Source organism: Polypterus senegalus, chromosome 3 (assembly GCF_016835505.1).
Source record: "Polypterus senegalus isolate Bchr_013 chromosome 3, ASM1683550v1, whole genome shotgun sequence".
In the NCBI taxonomy this organism is placed as follows: domain Eukaryota; kingdom Metazoa; phylum Chordata; class Cladistia; order Polypteriformes; family Polypteridae; genus Polypterus; species Polypterus senegalus.
Window position 1 is genome coordinate 41,650,771 of NC_053156.1, and position 18,685 is coordinate 41,669,455.

The following is an 18,685-nucleotide window of genomic DNA, read 5'->3' on the forward strand; positions in this document are numbered from 1 at the left end:
AGGTCCCAATGAGCACAGTGGCCTCCATCATCCGTAAGTGGAAGAAGTTCAAAACCACCAGGACTCTTCCTAGAGCTGGCCGGCCATCTAAACTGAGCGATCGGGGGAGAAGGGCCTTAGTCAGGGAGGTGACTAAGAACCCGATGATCACTCTGTCAGAGCTCCAGAGGCCCTCTGTGGGGAAAGGAGAACCTTCCAGAAGGACAACCATCTCTGCAGCAATCCACCAATCAGGCCTGTATGGTATAGTGGCCAGACGGAAGCCACTCCTTAGTAAAAGGCATATGGCAGCCTGCCTGGAGTTTGTCAAAAGGCACCTTAAGGCGCCTCTCAGACCATGAGAAACAAAATTCTCTGGTCTGATAAGACAAAGATTGAACTCTTTGGTGTGAATGCCAGGCATCACGTTTGAAGGAAACCAGGCACCACTCATCACCAGGCCAATACCATCCCTACAGTGAAGCATGGTGGTGGCAGCATCATGCTGTGGGGATGCTTTTCAGTGTCAGGAACTGGGAGACTACTCAGGATAAAGGGAAAGATGACTGCAGCAATGTACAGAGCCATCCTGAATGAAAACCTGCTCTAGAGTGCTCTTGACCTCAGACTGGGGTGATGGTTCATCTTTCAGCAGGAAAACGACCCTAAGCACACAGCCAAGATATCAAAGGAGTGGCTTCAGGACAACTCTGTAAATGTCCTTGAGTGGCCCAGCCAGAGCCCAGACTTGAATTCGATTCAACATCTCTGGAGAGATCTTAAAATGGCTGTGCACGACGCTTCCCATCCAACCTGATGAAGCTTGAGAGATGCTGCAAAAAGGAATGGGCGAAACTGGCCAACGTTAGGTATGCCAAGCTTGTGGCATCATATTCAAAAAGACTTGAGGCTGGAATTGCTGCCAAAGGTGCATCGACAAAGTATTGAGCAAAGGCTATGAATACTTATGTAAATGTGATTTCTCAGTTTTTTTTATTTTTAATAAATTTGCAAAAACCTCAAGTAAACTTTTTTCATGTTGTCATTATGGGGTGTTGTGTGTAGAATTTTGAGGAAAAAAATGAATTTAATCCATTTTGCAATAAGGCTGTAACATAACAAAATGTGGAAAAAGTGATGCGCTGTGAATGCTTTCCGGATGCAGTGTATGTAACCCTCACACAGGCAATAAATGGATGTGATCATTATGCCAGCCTATTATTATTACAATAATAATGATAATGAAATTAGTTGTATCAAAAATAATTATCACATTGGAATTACCCAAAAATAATTGAAAGACAAAAATTCATACATTTTTATATCACACAAGGTTTAAAATTAATTCCTTATGAATAAATCCCAACTTGCTTAATTTCACTCAAATCCTTTCCCAAGGGGAAAATCCTAGGCAATGCTATTACAGGTCTCCCTAAGCACAGTTTTTAAGGAATTATTATGGTCCTCTCCAGTAATTCACATGGTGACAATGTGAGTATTTTTAGGGGGTTATCAAGTGTGTTCCTTCCTTCCTGCTTTCCTTCCTTCCTTCCTTTCTCTGTGTTTCATTGAGTTGTGCCCACAACACCTCTTTCAGGCTCAACAGTACACTCTGGCGCCCCAGACACATTCCCTCCTTACCTGCAAATGACACCCTCTACATTATACCAACTATACCCAAAGACTAAAGTGGTAACTAACCCCACTGGTACCATTAATGCATGCTTCACTGACTCTGTATGGTTTTCTAACAAAAAAAAAAACTAAACACCTGAACTTCTTTTCTGACGACAAAAACTGTAATTGCACCATCAAAGCACATTCAGTGCCAATGGTTCTGTAGTGGCTTTTAAACACATATCAGCAGATAACACAATACTATAGGTAATATAATATAATTAAGATCCCAACCCCAGATAACCTGTCCTCTCTTCATCCATAACCACTGACTTGCCCTTTCAGCTGCTTCAGAAACCTCTTTCAGCATTTTCCTCAATAAGCAGCCATGCATGCAAAATTACAAAAGAAACACGTTTGTTGACTTGGCAAAAAAAAACTCTGATCCCTATGTCAATTGGTCTCTTATGAGTTTGCCAACTGCGACCCTGTGCCTCAACAGCCAAATCTGTATATTTTAGTTTCTCTCTCTCATATGCTTACTCTCTTGCATCTTTAAAAGTGGCAGCTAACTCAATAAATCTAAGAACCTGGTTGTGACACCAGATGTAGCATTCCTGAGTCAGCACTCATGTTCACGTACCCAGTCTCTAAGATTAAGATGTTCCTTATATTATTGATTAAATTATATTTAACTTTAATGTCAATAACCTGTTTGACCCAAAGGCAAGAGATTTCATGAACCTCCTCCACTCGTTTAATCTCATTCAGCACGTCAAATAGCTCACACTTAAGGGAGGACACACACAGAATTTAATCTTTGCAAAAGAATTAAAAAGTGAAGTGAAACAGGTTGTGGATATCAGCATATCAGACCACTTTTTCATATTATTTAATGTAGAAATGTTGATTAAAATACTAATATCTACAACAAATGAGGGGTATATTATTAAAAAATGTTACTTTGATATATCTGCAGCTTCAAAGTTTGCTAATATTCTAAACAATAAGTCCATTTGTAGTGATTACCTCAACAACCCTAACACTGTTAATAGCAATGTGAGAAATGTTTATACTAAGATGAGAGCTATGGCTGACACAGTCACATCTGAAACAACAGTTAAGAAATCTTCCAGTAGTATTAGCCCATGGAAAACCCAAAGAGTGTCTGATTAAAAGAGAACATGTCGGAGAGCTGAGCATAAATGGAGGAAAACTAAACTGATAGTCCACTATGAAATATTGAAGGCTAAAATAACTGAATATAACAATGTAGTCTGCCTTGAGAGGCAGTCCTGTCTCTCTATTATACAAAAAAATCCTGGGACAAGATGAGACTTTTTAGACTGGGACAAGGCGTGACTTTTTCACATATATACTTTCAAGTCCCGCGAGACGAGACTTGGTGCCAAGAGATTTATCCCTGCCCGGGGCTGGAAATAAATAACAAAGAGCAGATGACAAAGTAGAACATCGTCAAGAGGTTCAAAAACGTTGGTGCGATACACATCAATCAATCAATCAACATTTATTTATATAGCACATATTCACACAAAAAAATGTAGCTCAAAGTGCTTTACAAAATGAAGAATAGAAAAATAGAAGACACAATAAAAAATAAACATAAGTCAACATTAATTAACATACAATAAGTAAGGTCCGATGGCCAGGGTGGACAGAAAAAACAAAAAAAAACTCCAAAAGCTGGAGAAAAAAAATAAAATCTGTAGGGATTCCAGACCAAGAGACCGCCCAGTCCCCTCTAGGCAATCTACCTAACATAAGTCAAACAGTCCTCTTTGTATTTAGGGTTTTCATGGAAGGACTTAAAGATGATGGTCACATAGACTTCTGGCTTTCAGTCCATCAATGTTGGTGCATCATGATACTTTGAGTAGGTGGTGGCGCAAGCCGCCACCACAAAGAAACCGGAAAAAGAAACAGAAGAGAGAGTTGGGGTCAGTACAGATTTTGGAGCCACTATGAATAGTTATTATGATGAATTGAACATACAGAGTATCAGGATTAAGTTAAAGTGAAGTTATGAGAAGGCCATGTTAAAGTAATGTGTTTTCAGCAGTGTTTTAAAGTGCTCCACTGTATTTGCCTGGCAAATTCCTATTGGCAGGCTATTCCAGATTTTGGGTGCATAACAGCAGAAGGCCGCCTCACCACTTCTTTTAAGTTTAGCTTTTGGAATTATAAGGAGACACTCATTTGAAGATCTAAGGTTACGATTTGGAATATAACGCATCAGGCATTCCGATATATAAGATGGAGCGAGATTATTTAAGGCTTTATAAACCATAAGCAGTATTTTAAAGTCAATCCTGAATGACACAGGTAACCAGTGTAGTGACATCAAAACTGGAGAAATGTGTTCGGATTTTCTTTTCCCAGTTAGGATTCTAGCAGCTGCATTTTGCACTCGTTGCAAGTGATTTATGTCTTTTTTGGGTAGTCCTGAGAGGAGTGCGTTACAGTTACAGTCTGTTACAGTTACAGTCGACTGAAAACAAAAGCCTGAATTAATTTCTCAGCATCTTTCAATGATATAAGAGGTCTAACTTTTGCTCTGTTTTTTAAGTGAAAAAATGCTGTCCTAGTGGTCTGATGAATATGCGATTTAAAATTCAGATTACAGTCAACGGTTACCCCTAAGTTTTTTTACTTCCGTCTTAACTTCTAATCCTAGTGCATCAAGTTTATTTCTGATAACCTCATTGAATCCATTATTGCCAATTACTAAGATTTCAGTAATACATGCAGAGGTGGTTAGAGATAATGAAAGTACTAAAATAATGGAACAGCGAAAACAGATCGAATATATTGTTTGGATTTAAACTTTTAGTCAGAGACTTTTAGATCGTCTGTTGCAATCAGGGAAAAGTAGTGTTTCTTCCCAATGAATAGGCGTATCTGTGAGAATTGTTTGCTGAAAGTGAAATCCACATACGTGAGCGGCACAGACACAAAGTGGCTGGTGCGTAGCGCAGGACCAGGGGTTGGCGAGTGAAGCGAGCAGGGGGCGAAGCCCGCTAGTTTCTCTAAAATTATAAATGAGAATGCTGGTAATCCAAGAGTTTTATTCTCAACTATTGATCGTCTTCTAAACCAAGCTCACCCAATTGAATACCTCCTAAAAACTACTTACAAAACTTTTGAGGCTTTCACTATATTTTTTAATACAAAATGGCAATACAAAAGAAATAATATAATACAGTCACACAAAGTTAATCCAATTGAACCCCAGTATTCCATTTTAAATGAGTTAGATCATTTCACCAGAATAGATCTACCCAAACTACATAGAATAATTTCTCAAATGAAACTCTCCACCTGTGTCCTTGACCCCAATACCAATTGGATTTTTCAAAGTTTCTGATAGTGTTTTTGACATAGTGAGCTTATAATTAGATATGGGGATCTTTCCTGACTGTGTTAAGACTGCAGTTGTCAAACCTCTGCTCAAGAAAAATAGTCTCAACTCCTCTGTTTTTGACAATTGTAGACCAATATCTAACCTACCTTTTTAAGTAAAGTTCTAAAAAAAAGCCAGTTAATACATACTTAAATGATTACTTGAATAAACATTGTATTTTTGATAAGTTTCAGTCATATTTTAGAACATATCACAGTATAGAAACTGCACTGATTAAAGTAATAAATGACTTGCTGGTTAATGGAAACAAAGGCTGTATATCTGTTCTTGTTCTCTTAGACTTGAGGACAGTATTTGACACCATTGACCATTCTTATAAATCACCTCAGTCAATGGGTGGGCCTCTCTGCTAACGTCTTAAATTGGATACTTAACAGGTAAAATATTCTTTATTAGCTGTGATGTTTATACCTCGGAGACCCATGATATTTTATATGGTGTAACCACAGGGATTTATTCTGAGTCCACTGCTCTTTTCGATCTATCTACTTCTATTAAGTCAGATTATCTCAAAGCGCACTACAGCTACTACAGCTATGCAGATGACATACCGCTGTATTTATTGAAAGTGCCTGATGAGCCTGATGCTCTTCACTCTCTGAATCAGTTCCTTACTTTTATTCCCGAATGGATGAGCTGTAACTTTCTCCAAATAATAAGGAAAAAACTGAAATCTTAGTGATTGGCAAAAATGGATATGGTGAGGGTATTAGAAAAAAAACTTGATCCCTTAGGTTTAAAAGTCAAGTCGGAGGTAAAGAATTTAGGGGTAACTATCGACTCTGACCTAAATTTTAAATCACGTATTAATCAGATTACTGGGACTGCATTTTTTCACTTAAGGAATATAGCTAAAGTTAGACTTCTCATAACTTTGCAAGATGCTGAAAAATTAGTTCATGCTTTTGTTTTCAGTAGACTAGATTACTGTAACGCACTCCTTTACAGGACTACTACCTAAGAAAGACATCAGTCAGTTACAGTTAGTGCAGCATACAGCAGCAAGAATCTTAACCAGAAAAAGAAAATCTGAGCACATTTCACCAATTTTACCGTCATTACAATGGTTACTTGTGTCATTTAGAATTGACTTTAAAATATTGTACAACTAATGGTTTACAAAGCCTTAAATAATCTCACCCTGTCCTATATTTTGTAATGTCTGCCCCCTACTCTCCAGGTTGTAACCTCAGCTCTTCAAATGAATGTCTGCTTATAATTCCAAAAGCCATCCTCAAAAGAAGTGGTAAGGCAGTTTTTTGCAGTTATGCACCTAAAATTTGGAACATGTTACCAATAGAAATTCACCAGGCAAATATTGTAGAACAATTTAAAAAAACTGCTAAAAACACATTATTTTAAAATGTTTTTTTCGTATCTACATTTAAGTTGTATCCCTATTACACTATATGGGCAATGAATTATTATTTTCTGCAATTCCCTACTTATCTGTACTATTCTCTGCTGTGTTTTCCGGTTCTTCTGTGGTGCCAATCTGTGCCACCACCACCACCTGATCATGGCTCCACGCTGCCTCCTGCATGTAAGGATTGAATGGCGGGTGTCCCAGATGTCCACATGATCATCATCATTAATTTCTTCTATGTGAAGCCTGAAAACCATAAGGACTGACTTAGAACATCTATGTTAGGCAGAATGTCCAGTGGGGGCCGGGTGGTCTTTTGGCCTTGGAAACCCCCCGGAGATTTTTTTTTTTTTCTTAAGTGTTTTCTTTTTGTTTTTTCTATCCTCCTGGCCACTGACTCTTACCTTTTTCTTTGTTTCATACTGTACAATATTATTTCCTAATCTTGTTTGTTTATGTTTTATATATTAATTTCCTTTTATTTAATTTTGTAAAGCACTTAAAGCTACATTGTTTGTATGAAAACATGCTTTATAAATTAAAATTAACAACTGGAATGAAGGAAGGAAAAGAGAGAGCTTGACAGGCATGATTTATAGGGAGCAGCACAGATTTGCTCCAGTTGATTTTATAGTCCGATAAGGATTTGTATGTACAAAATAATGTTAGTATGTGAGAAATGTCAGAAGGGGCGTTTCTTTGGAACAGAAGAATGTTTCCTAGAAACAGAAGAATGCCATCAACATTTAAAGATACCTTGTGGACCATGTTATGAGCCAGAATAGGCGTTAAGGCATTCAATGCATGCAGGGCAATGGCTAGAGGCTCAAGTGAGATAATAAAAAGCAGCGGAGATAATGAACAGACTTGTCTAGTGCCAATGAACACAGGAAAGGAGTATGTCAGATATGAGTTTGTTAAAACAAAAGCCATAGGACAAGCGGACAACAATTTAATCATGCAAATAAAGTATTAAAGGTCATTTTACTCATGACTCTCCACAAAAACTTCCAGTCCATCCTGTCAAAGGCCTTTTCTGCATCAAGTGAGAAGAGTGATTCCAGGGCTGAGACCGAAGTAGCCACACTTAGAATGTGTAAAAGCAAAGATTCGTGCTGTTGTGTCGAAATATGCTGCCGTAGAGAATATTTATTTAAGTCAAAACATCAAAATGTACATATGATTTTTATGGTACTACATGAACCAACATTTTCTTTTAAGGTCTTCCAAGGTCTGAGGTCAAATGTATAATGTGCATTCGCAGAACAGCTTTGGAGCACCAATGTATGATGTCAGCTGCATAATGAGATGCCACAAAGCTGGTCTGGTCAAAGTTAATTAGTTCTGAGCCAGAGAGCCAAAACTTTGGCTAATAGCATAGTGTCTGAGTTCATATGTGACAATGAACAGTAGCTGGAGTACAGTGTGGGATCTTTGCTTTGTTTGAGGAGGAGCGGTATAATGGAGAAATTTATATTTGAGTGTAAGTTAGACGAGGAGAGAGACTCTTTGATCATTTGAAACAGTGAGCTTGATACAAAATGTGGAATATACATCTGGCTGTATAACGTCAGGACCTGGGGCTTTGTTTTTTGCCAATTAATTTAAGGCACTTTTGATTTCTTCAATTGAGATCTGGGCAGCCAAATGGGAAACATCAGTTTGTGAGAGTTTTGACAAAATAATAGATTTGAAACAAAAAAAAAACATCCATTGTATCTGATGACGGAAGCTCAGCGGAAGTGAATATTTCATAATAAAACTGAAGGAAAGTTTAATTAATTAATTAAGGCCTGGTTAGTAATATTACCAGATTTCAACTTAACTTGGGAAATAAAGGCTAAATGTCTGCATAATGAAAGTGCTAACAGCTTGCTCGGCTTAGCACTGGAGAGATAGCAATGGGTGCACGTGCAATGAATTATCCCCATCCATGTAGTGGATCAGAAATACGCGGATGGGCATTTTCCAAATTATTCAGACGTTTCTCAAGATCGTCAATACTCCTGTGTGCCGTATGAGATAGATTGCCTGCAAAGGCAATAGTCAGGTCTGGAATATGTCCCTTAATAGCCAGCCAAACATAAATTGAGCCCTGAACAGAGTCCTGGTTTAGTGCTACAATCAGTGAGGGAGATTTATGAAGCAGAGGGCTGATAAATGCATTTGCATCCATGCCAGTGATCAGTTGGAATTCAGAAAAAGAAAAGATGTGTTTCATAATGTCAGTGAAGAATGTATTGTTGTATGGAGTTGAAGAATAAGCTGAAATGCAGGCAAATTTCCTTCCATCAATCTCCTTTAAAGCACAGCAAAACCTGCATTTTGGCTCACCTGCAGAAGCGAGAAATTTTGGATGCAAAGCACAGGAAACAAATACCAAAACTCTGCATTTCTTACTCATGGCAGAGGAGGATGCTGCCATGCAATAGCACTTAGAAGCAGCCTTGTGAATGTCTTTAGTCAAGAAATGGAAATTTTTCAAAGAGGCTATATCTCCCTTATTGCAAGATAATAAATCAGCAATATTCAAGCACTTGCAAGTGGAAGAGAGCGACCTTACATTTTAGGAAATGACTGTTTAGCCATCAAGGAGGAGAAGGAAAAAAAAGCAGCAAAGGAGAGTTGTAGAGAAACATAGTAAAAAGTATCAAATGTGTTTGTTCTGTGGCCACGCCATTGACTGTGTATAATGTAGACAATAGCTGTGGAATCCCACCCCCATACCCCCTAGTATAAACTTAACAGAAACAACACAAAAACTGAACGGAGGTCTCTTAAACAAAAGATAGGAAGTAACCATCAAATTTTGCTCATAAATAACCATGCATGGAGAGAGCTCAGTGAACAACCCCACCCTAATCCCCTACATGAAGGATGAGGATGAATTTAACACACAAATACTGTAGATATTACACAACTGTGGAGTGAGAGAAACCCTCAGCACATGACTAACTGTCACTGGATCATAGTAGCCCTGATCCCTTCAAAACCCTAGCAACTCTTATCCTTGACAAATGAATTTTTAAATCCTCAATGAAAACACAGAGTTATTTGTCAATTATATATAAATGATATCCTTCTATATAAAAGCAGTCGGGATTGTCCTTCCATCCTGTGAGTGCTACGCAGGCGCGGAGTTTCACACATGCCCCGTCCATTTTGCAATGCAATGGGATTTGTAGTTTCGTTTTTCCAGGTAAAAGATGATTTTCTACTCCAGACTGTGCGATATCTTCTTCTTCTTTCTTACTATATAAAAGCGGTCGGGATTGTCCTTCCGTCCCGTGAGTGGAAAGCGTAGCGGTATTCCGCTTATCACAGACTCACTACTTGCAGCTTGCGGTACGAAGCGACATGATGTGAGCAGAGTTCTGGTGCTCCCATCGTTTCCTTGTTTTTGTGCGCGCGCTGGAAAAATAGACAAAATTATGTCTCTGGAAATAATTAATGGTGATGGAGTACAAATGCCACACCACATAGTAAATATCAGGGGGGTTCAAAAGGGCAACTTCAATATAGAAAAAAAGTTTAAATTTCATCACAAAAATAACAGAACCTACGAGTATTAAAGTAATACCGCTCAAATGCAATATAACCAAATTAATGAGTTTGTATAAAATATCAAATTGATCTACATATTGAATTGCCTTAAGAAGTGGTCAACTTAAAAGTCGGTCGCCTTAAAAGGCGGGTCAGCCTAGTATATAACAGAATGATATAGTCAATATAGTTAGCCATTATTGATCAATGTTTAAGGGATGCTTAAACAGAACTAGAATAGTGTACATACTGTGCAGCAGACAAAGCGGCAAGGTGCTAGTGGAAGAAAATAAGACCAGGGAACATTAAGTGTTTGCTGAGGGTCGTTGTATATCTAGTGCATTCCTGGAAAGGAGATCTGGAAATCAGAAAAATGGAGCGTCTGAATTGTCAAGCCTTCTTGATCACCAGAGACATGGCCTTGCATTATTGTTCAGTCTGGATCGAATAATAAACATAGAAGCATCCATCCATCCATCCATTTTCTAACCCGCTGAATCCGAATACAGGCCTTCCGATATTCATAGGTTACATTATGAAGTTCTCATGTCTCCATCAGGATGATAACTCTGTCTGAATAATGGAGCAGCTTCACTATAATTGAATGTGGACCCATAGTGTCACTGTCCCTTGAATATATCCTGTGTGCCCGTATCACTTCAGGTCTAAAATTTGGGATAGATAGAAACCATAAAGACCATTGTATTCCCAGCAAAGCAGACATATTCCCTTCCTCAGCATTTTCCAGGACTCCAATTATTGTAATGTCTCTCCTAGTTCTTCCTTCTTGTTCAGAGAGTTTCTCCCAGAGAGCTTGAGTTTCCGTGTGTAGGGAGCAAATCTCAGCAGCATGCTGCTCAATTTGATTACAAATCTGTATAAAGAAGGATGATAATTTCTGTTGCTTGTTTCTGATTTCAAAAATGTCTGCATCAAGGTCTGAAAAACTTCTTTTTATTGTTGTGTTCAAGTTCGCACTTAAAAGTGTTTTCTGCTCCAAGATGGTTTCAATTGATCGACAATCAAAACTGCTCCATTGTTATCTGCCACTATGCCACCCTGCAGTGATGCCTATGGGCTTCCTTCACTGGCAGTGGGTGTTTAGAATGGATGCAGAGCTCATGTGGAACTACCACTCATCATGTGATTCCATCTTTTTTGGGGATTTCAAAGATTTTTTGAATGTTGATCCTTATATCCTTGATCACACTTCTGTGGGCAATGTCTCAAATGGACAGACAGTAGTTTTTTGAAGAGGAGGACAAGGAAATGAGACATAGATAAATGCAAAGATCAAAACCAAAGGTCAAATTGCACTTTTAACAAGCCAAAAAAAAAAAATAAATAAAACAAAACACAAAAATCATGGTAAAAAAACATTGCTAAAAAGAAATAAATAATTGCACTAACATTTTAGGAGATTATCTGCAAACCAGGAAAGAAAATGGCCACTTGTATCAACCTTTTAACCTGGCAGTAATTGGTGACAGGTCATGACCTGTGAAACCAAACCCCCCAGCTACCGGGAAGCCATTTTTTTGATAACAGGATCACAAAATGGTGCTCATAACTAAACAAAATTGTGTCAAAATAGCACTAAATATTCTCAGTAATATTTAATACATTTTTAATGCAACAAACAGCCCAATATTTGGAAACCACATAGTTCAAACACTAAGAGATGATTAAAGATTTAACATTTTTTAGAGAAGGCTATAAAAAATCAAGAACGATACAAAATCATAATGCTTTGTTTACCTACAGTATGTTCTTTTCTGCAGTTGTGTAATTTATATAGTCTGTCGCACCCCAGTAAAATCAATTTTATTTATGCCTGTCATTCACATCACCGCGGAGCAGTGAAGTGCATTTTTTTAAAAATAGAACATGCTTCATATTTTTCACATGAAGACAAATCTTGCAGGTTACTGTCTTTGTTTCACTAAAGTCACACAAAAAGCTTTCTCGACAAGCTGACACACGAGGAACTGAAACATGTAAACGCTTCTGAACAGGACTAAACCCCTTACTTCTTATGTCAATGGCAAAGATTTTGGTGGGAGCAAAACAAAATTTGTTTATCAAATTGTTTTTTTGCAGTGAATTCAATTTCACATTAATTATTTCTCTCATCACTGTCACTATTTTTAACTGATATTGATGATTTTCTTTTTCTTTCTTTCTTTCTTTCTATCTATCATCCCTTCTTTCTACCAATCATCTCCAGTTTCAGATAGCAAATGTGTGCGCCGCTTACTCTTGTTAAATAAGTAACATGGAAAATTTTTGTGTTAATGTTGTGAATCTGATCTTTAATATCTATGGATTCAATTTGGTTTTCTCAAATCTCATAGCATTTTCCTATTGTTATTTAACTTTAACTTTATTATTGTAATGTATGTTTTGCTGATCTTTCTGATCAATTTAACCATTTTTGATTGGTGCTTTAATGATGGTGGCCATGTTGTTTTTTGTTGTGATGTCCATGATTGCTACATCTGACATCAGCAGATGGTATTTAATAAGACATGCATTCAACTTTTGGCTTTCACTAGCAATTCAGATTAGGAAAGACTTATAGATGGGGTTAGAACATTTTGCTGTGACGTTTGACTGATTTTTGATACTCATTTTTTGGTTTGGTAGTCAATATTTTTAACTTTTACTTATATTTTGATCTCTGCCTCTCAATAGTTAATGTCTATGTCTGCTCTATTATAATATATCATGCCTTGGCCCATTGCATTTTACTTTCTGCACTCTTGGAACTTCTGTTTCTTGCAAGATCCTTTTGGGTACGGCTCACAATGAAGCCTGTTTCATTAGAAAATATCCTAAATTTTGACTCAGTTTCAAATATTTCTGTTTCCTGGTAAAGTGTGAAATTCCCAAGTATGAGCAAAATATTTGTATTTTTGGCTAGGAAAATTGTGAATGTGGATATAAATATTGTATTACACTCTTTAAGTAACTTAGAACTTTATCTTCATTAACTTTCATAGCTGTGGTTAGCCATCTAGAAAACTTTTTGACTACAATATCCCCAATTACAAATATAAATTTAACAATATCAGAATAAGTAATTACCAGTAAATCTAATATCCTTTAAATAAAGGGTTCACTCTAATGAAACGTGAGATTATAAAGTTGTAAAGTAAAAATCTAGGGATTAGTCAATGTTGAAATGTGTTTCGAGTCAGTGCAATACAACACTGTGTTAGAGATCCAAATGTCTTTTCAATGATTTAGGAATGAATGACATTAAAAAAATGAGCAGCAACATCCACACTCTGTGGATTAATACTTGCATATAAATGGAGCAGATCAAAAAAAATGAATGTTAAAGACTTGCATGAACCATCTGTCCAAGTACTGTTTTATCCACTATATATTTACTGCAAACCAGTGCTTACCCCATAGTATCAGCTGTAAGGCAGGAAGGGACCCTCACAGTCATACTGGGAGAGCTCATAATTACCAAATATCCTAACCAGAATGACTTTGGCAATGCAGGAGGACACTGGAGTACCCCAAGGAAAACCTATATGGACACAAGGAGAACATGCAAATGCCACATAATTAAATAACAGAAGGATAAAAAGTATCATGTATGTAATTTTAATCTGGATATATTTTAGAGCACTCTGTAATCATAAAAAATAAAACAATGAATGAAATTAATGCAGGTTAGGTGGATTGGCAATCGTAAATTGTCCCTAGTGTGTGCTTGGTGTGTGCCCTGCGGTGGGCTGGCACCCTGCCCGGGGTTTGTTTCCTGCCTTGCACCCTGTGTTGGCTGGGATTGGCTCCAGCAGACCCCCGTGACCCTGTAGTTAGGATATAGCGGGTTGGATAATGGATGGATGGATGGATAGAAAGTTTTAGTTCTTCTTTGTTTTCTAGTGAACAGTATGACAGGCAGCCACACTAATTCAGGTTAGTCAATTCTAACTGCCTTGCATAAAATAAAGATGTTTGGCTTTTCCTTATCTGTATCTTTTGTTTGTTTCAACTTATTAACTTAGTAATCCAATCCTTTGGGAATGGAAGCTGAGAAGTTTCTCATTATTTCACTCTCTTTATGTTTACAGAGTGAGTGCAAATGTTGCATGGCATTTTATTTTATGTCATTGATTTATATTTGTACCCAAGTTGACATATTCTGATTGTGTGTCCTTATAAGAGTGACTCATAAAAATAAACTAACTTAATACCCTGAGTGTGAGTTTGTCAAATCCCATTGACAAAAGGGCTGGAAAAATCCTTTTGACAATTCACATTAACCAGTAAAGAGCTCCACAACAAGCCAGTATTAGCTGCAAGGGGGGAACTATGAGGTCACTCATTTAATACATATAACTAACACCCCAAAATGTAAATTGAATTCACCATAATAAGAGATGTTTGCTTTTTATTTAGAACAATTGCTGATTTCAATTCCCTAAAGGCTGCATGTGGAAAATCTAGACCTGATTAACTTGTACTCTAATGTGTAAAATACAGGGCTGGATGCAGAAGGTTATACTTATTAGCTTGTGCTGGAAATGGTATATCTGAATAGGAAGGCTACGTTGTGTCTTGAAGCCATAGGTGGTAGCATTTGTTACTGTTCACATTTAGCAAAAAAGTCCACATTCTGGGTGTAACCTCAACATTGGCATTCACAACCTTTGGCACAAGTAAACTCTTTGGAACAGACCTGAAAATAGTTGGAAGGAAGTTCTCAGTTCAGCTCTGTTCACCATCAGACTTCAAAAGATCCCCATTATTAAATTTACAGAAATGTTTTAATACAATTATATATTCAAGGATGCCACACCACCATCGAGGTACAATAAGAATGAATCCTGGACTGGCTACCAATAGTTTTGTGTAAATGCTTGTACAAAAACAAGTAGAGACTTATTATTGACTTATTGACGTACTGTCGTTTCTCACTGGGTTCTATTCTTTCATTTCTCATTTTCTTGCTTATTCATCTCTGGTTAGGTGGGAGTCAGTGCCTATTTCAATACAACAGGGTGCAACTCCACATAGGGCACAAGTGCATCACAGGGCACACACAGGCATACTGTTCACACCCACTCTCCTGAAATCCATTTAAAGCATCCTATGAACATAGCAGACACTGCTTTGGAACGTGATTGGAAAATCAGAGTATCTGGAAAGAAAACTAGTCACACACCGGGAGATCATGCAGACTCTGTCTGGTCAGGGGCACAGACAGTAAGCCGAAGACCATGAAATCTAACAATGACATCTCTACTAATATAAATATTAATTCAACTACAATGATTACTTAACTTTTTTGCATCCATTCATGCTGTGAATTTCTCATTCTGTCCCATTCCAAAGATGTTCTATTGAATTCAGATCAGGTGACTGGGAAGGACACTGATGAGAATTGAACTCATTGTAATTATCTTGAAACCAGTTTGAGATGACTTTTGGTTTTGTGACATTGTGCATTACAATGAGGGAATCAGCCATCAGAAGATAGGTAAACTGTGGCTGTGAAGGGATGCATATGGTGAGCAACAGTTCTAAAATACGTTGTGAAATTCAAGCAATGATTGATTAGTATTAAAGGGCTCAAATTGTACCAAGAAAACGTTCCCCACATCATTACACCATTACCACCAGCCTGGACTGTTGACACAAGGTAGATTGGGTGCAAGGATTCACGCTGTTGGTGCCAAATTCCGACCATAACATTTTTCCATTTTTGTGGCCAAAGTTTACTATAATTTTTTTGTGTCCCCCATGGAGCATCAAGTCTCATAAACCAACAAAACCCCAACAAGTGTAGTGGCAGGCAGTGTGATGTAGTGGTTAAGGCCTTCATATGCTGAGGTTATGGGTTAAATCCCCCTACTGACACTGTGTGACTCTGAGCAAGTCACTTGACCTGTCTGTGCTCCAATTGGAAAACCAAAAGAAATGTAGCCAATCGTATCATAAATGTTGTAAGTCATTTTGGATAAAGGTGTCAGCCAAATAAGTAAATGTAAACAATGATCTTAGACATCTCCCGTGGAGTATTAAGCATCAAGAATTAGCAACACACAAACAATGACTGAGGGGGTTGGTCCCCCTTGGAGGTTCTGGAATTGCAACCAAGCACAACTTAAAAACTGATGCACAAAGGGGCAGTAAGCAGCTGCATGGCAGTTCAAAAGAAAAAAAAAGCATACAATCACACATGCACACAGCTTAGAGGGAAGATAGTGTGTGTCTCAGCAGAAATTGAAATTCATCAGACCAGGCGATGTTTTTCTAGTCCAACTGTCGAGTTTCAGCATTTCCAGTCCTCAACTACAGCCTCAGCTTTCTGATCTTGTCTGACTGGAGTTGTGCTCTGATGTTGTAGCCCATCCACCTCAAGGTTTGACATGTTGTGCCTTATGAGATGCTTCTCCTCTAACCTTTCTCATCAACAAGGTGTGCCACTCACTGGATGTTTTTGTTTTCTTTCGCACCATTCTGAGTAAACTCTATAGATTTTTGTTTGTGAAAATTCCAGGAGATCTGCTCTTGGCCTGTATCTGCATGATTGTATATATTGCACTGCTGTCATATGATTGGCTACATGGATGAGAGGATGTGCACATGTTCCTAATAATTTGCCCAATGTCTGTAAATATATAATGCATAATATACTGCGGTCGTCTGAGGAAATGACAGCCTCAACAAAATAAATGTTGGGGTGCCAACCTGGCCATGCCCCTTTTACTTCAAATGCCAAAACAAAAAACAAGCACTCAACGGCTTCAGAATAGAACAAAACAATGGCCTTCAGTTAACTCCAAATGCCAAAAATGAAAAAAAAAAAAAAATCCCAAATTATGGAGGAGTTCTGTCTCTCTGATGGCTTGGTCATGAATTGATGATTCCTTCCTTCCAGGTCGTGCTGTTATGGCCCAGAGAATGGAAAGGCCAGAGTCAGTTGCCCTCACTGGGTGATTTCTCTGTACTGTGAAGGAAAAGCAAGACAACACAGTTAGCAGCAGCACCCCGATTCTGTCCAGGTTTGTAACTTCATACCTGGAAGAAACTCAGAGGGTGACCCTCTGACACACATGCATGACAATAAATATACATATTGTGATGGATGGCCAGCTTCATATTCCGGCCCTCACCCCCAGGCCACCAGAAGGAGCTCTTCCGACAGCGTGGACGGGCCCCGAATTCCAGCAGGGCCTCATGGACTATGTAGTTTTTATGCACAGCCCTGCTGGATACCTTGGAGACCACTGGGAGTCGCTGTTTGGAGGCCAGTGGACTCATTTATACCCTATGACCTGGAAGTTCGTCACAAGAGGAGCGACGGGCTTCCGGGGTGAAGAAAAATACTATTTACCCTGACCCGGAAGGAATAAGGACTTGTGGACTGTTGGGCAGGAACATTTCCGGGTCAGGGAGTATAAAAGGACTGTGGGAGCTCCCAGACGACAAGCTGAGCTGGGTGGTAGGAGGGCAACGCGTCTGGGAGCTGGAGGATTGGATTATTGATTGTGTTTATTGTTGATTTATGAATATAGTGGAGGAGAGGGTGCTTGGTGCAGTTTATTATAATAATAAAAATAGTTATTATTGCACTTTTACCTGGTGTTTAGCGTGGTACCTGAGGGTTCAAGGGAGCGGTAGCGCCCCTACTGCTACAATATATAGAGATATACAGTACAGTAGATGATACTTTATTTGCCCCCAAGGACAAATTGTTTTACAGAAGCTCAGTATACAGTATTAAATAAACACAAACAACAGCATCCCAAAACACACATAAGAACTTCTTGCTTGGATAATAGAGAGCTGCCACTGTGAATAAACAGGTTTGTAAGTGACATTACGAGGAAATCAGTAACATTTGAAAAGAGCTTTTCCAGCTTGTTGTTTCTGTGAAATTCAGTCCACATTTCCATGTCTAGAACAAATGTTTAGCTTTTATATAAATTAATTTCTACTTAATTTAGCAAAATATGTAGAGTGTGTAGAATGCACTTTAATATTACAATTTTTCATTTTGAAAGATTTCGACAGATTCCAAGCTGAAGTATTAAAATTCCATATTGTGAAAAAACAATATATGAAAAATCAAGAGTGATTAAGATGATGAGTACTGTGCTACTTTAACTACTAACGGCTATTTTACATACTTTCAAGGTTTAAAGAGTTGACACATACCAAGGTCCAATATTTGTGAAGCTAGTGAACGTGAAACATAAATTCTGAATTAGTTGAGTCTGATATTTCTGGCAGTCTGCTAGTAGTTCTTTCATGGATGCTGATGTTTCTTGCATTAAAGTATCTCTCATTATTGGTATATAGCACCATCTACAGGTGTAACACTAAAGTGGGAGAAATCTCTAATCTGCTAAAAGATTTAAAAAGAAAACCAAGAATTATAAGCGGGGGCACCACATTGTATCATGAAAGGGGTGTAATAATGCTTTCTGTCCCACTGGGCCAAGCTGAACTCATGAATTTCCCTCCAATTGGGATGGCCTTTATAAAAACACTTCATGGTACATCTTACTTTTCTTTCTTTCTGTACTTTAGCTTTTACTGCTTCTCTGTCAATGAGCTGTTCTACAATGTTCCTTCTGTCAAGCTGCACAGAAGTGTAGTGCATGCTGGGGAAGTTGAGACACAAAGCAGGACTTTTTTTTTGTATACTTCAGTTTAGCATGGAAACTCAGAGCACCAGACTTGAGCTTCAATGCACGAAGCATTCACTG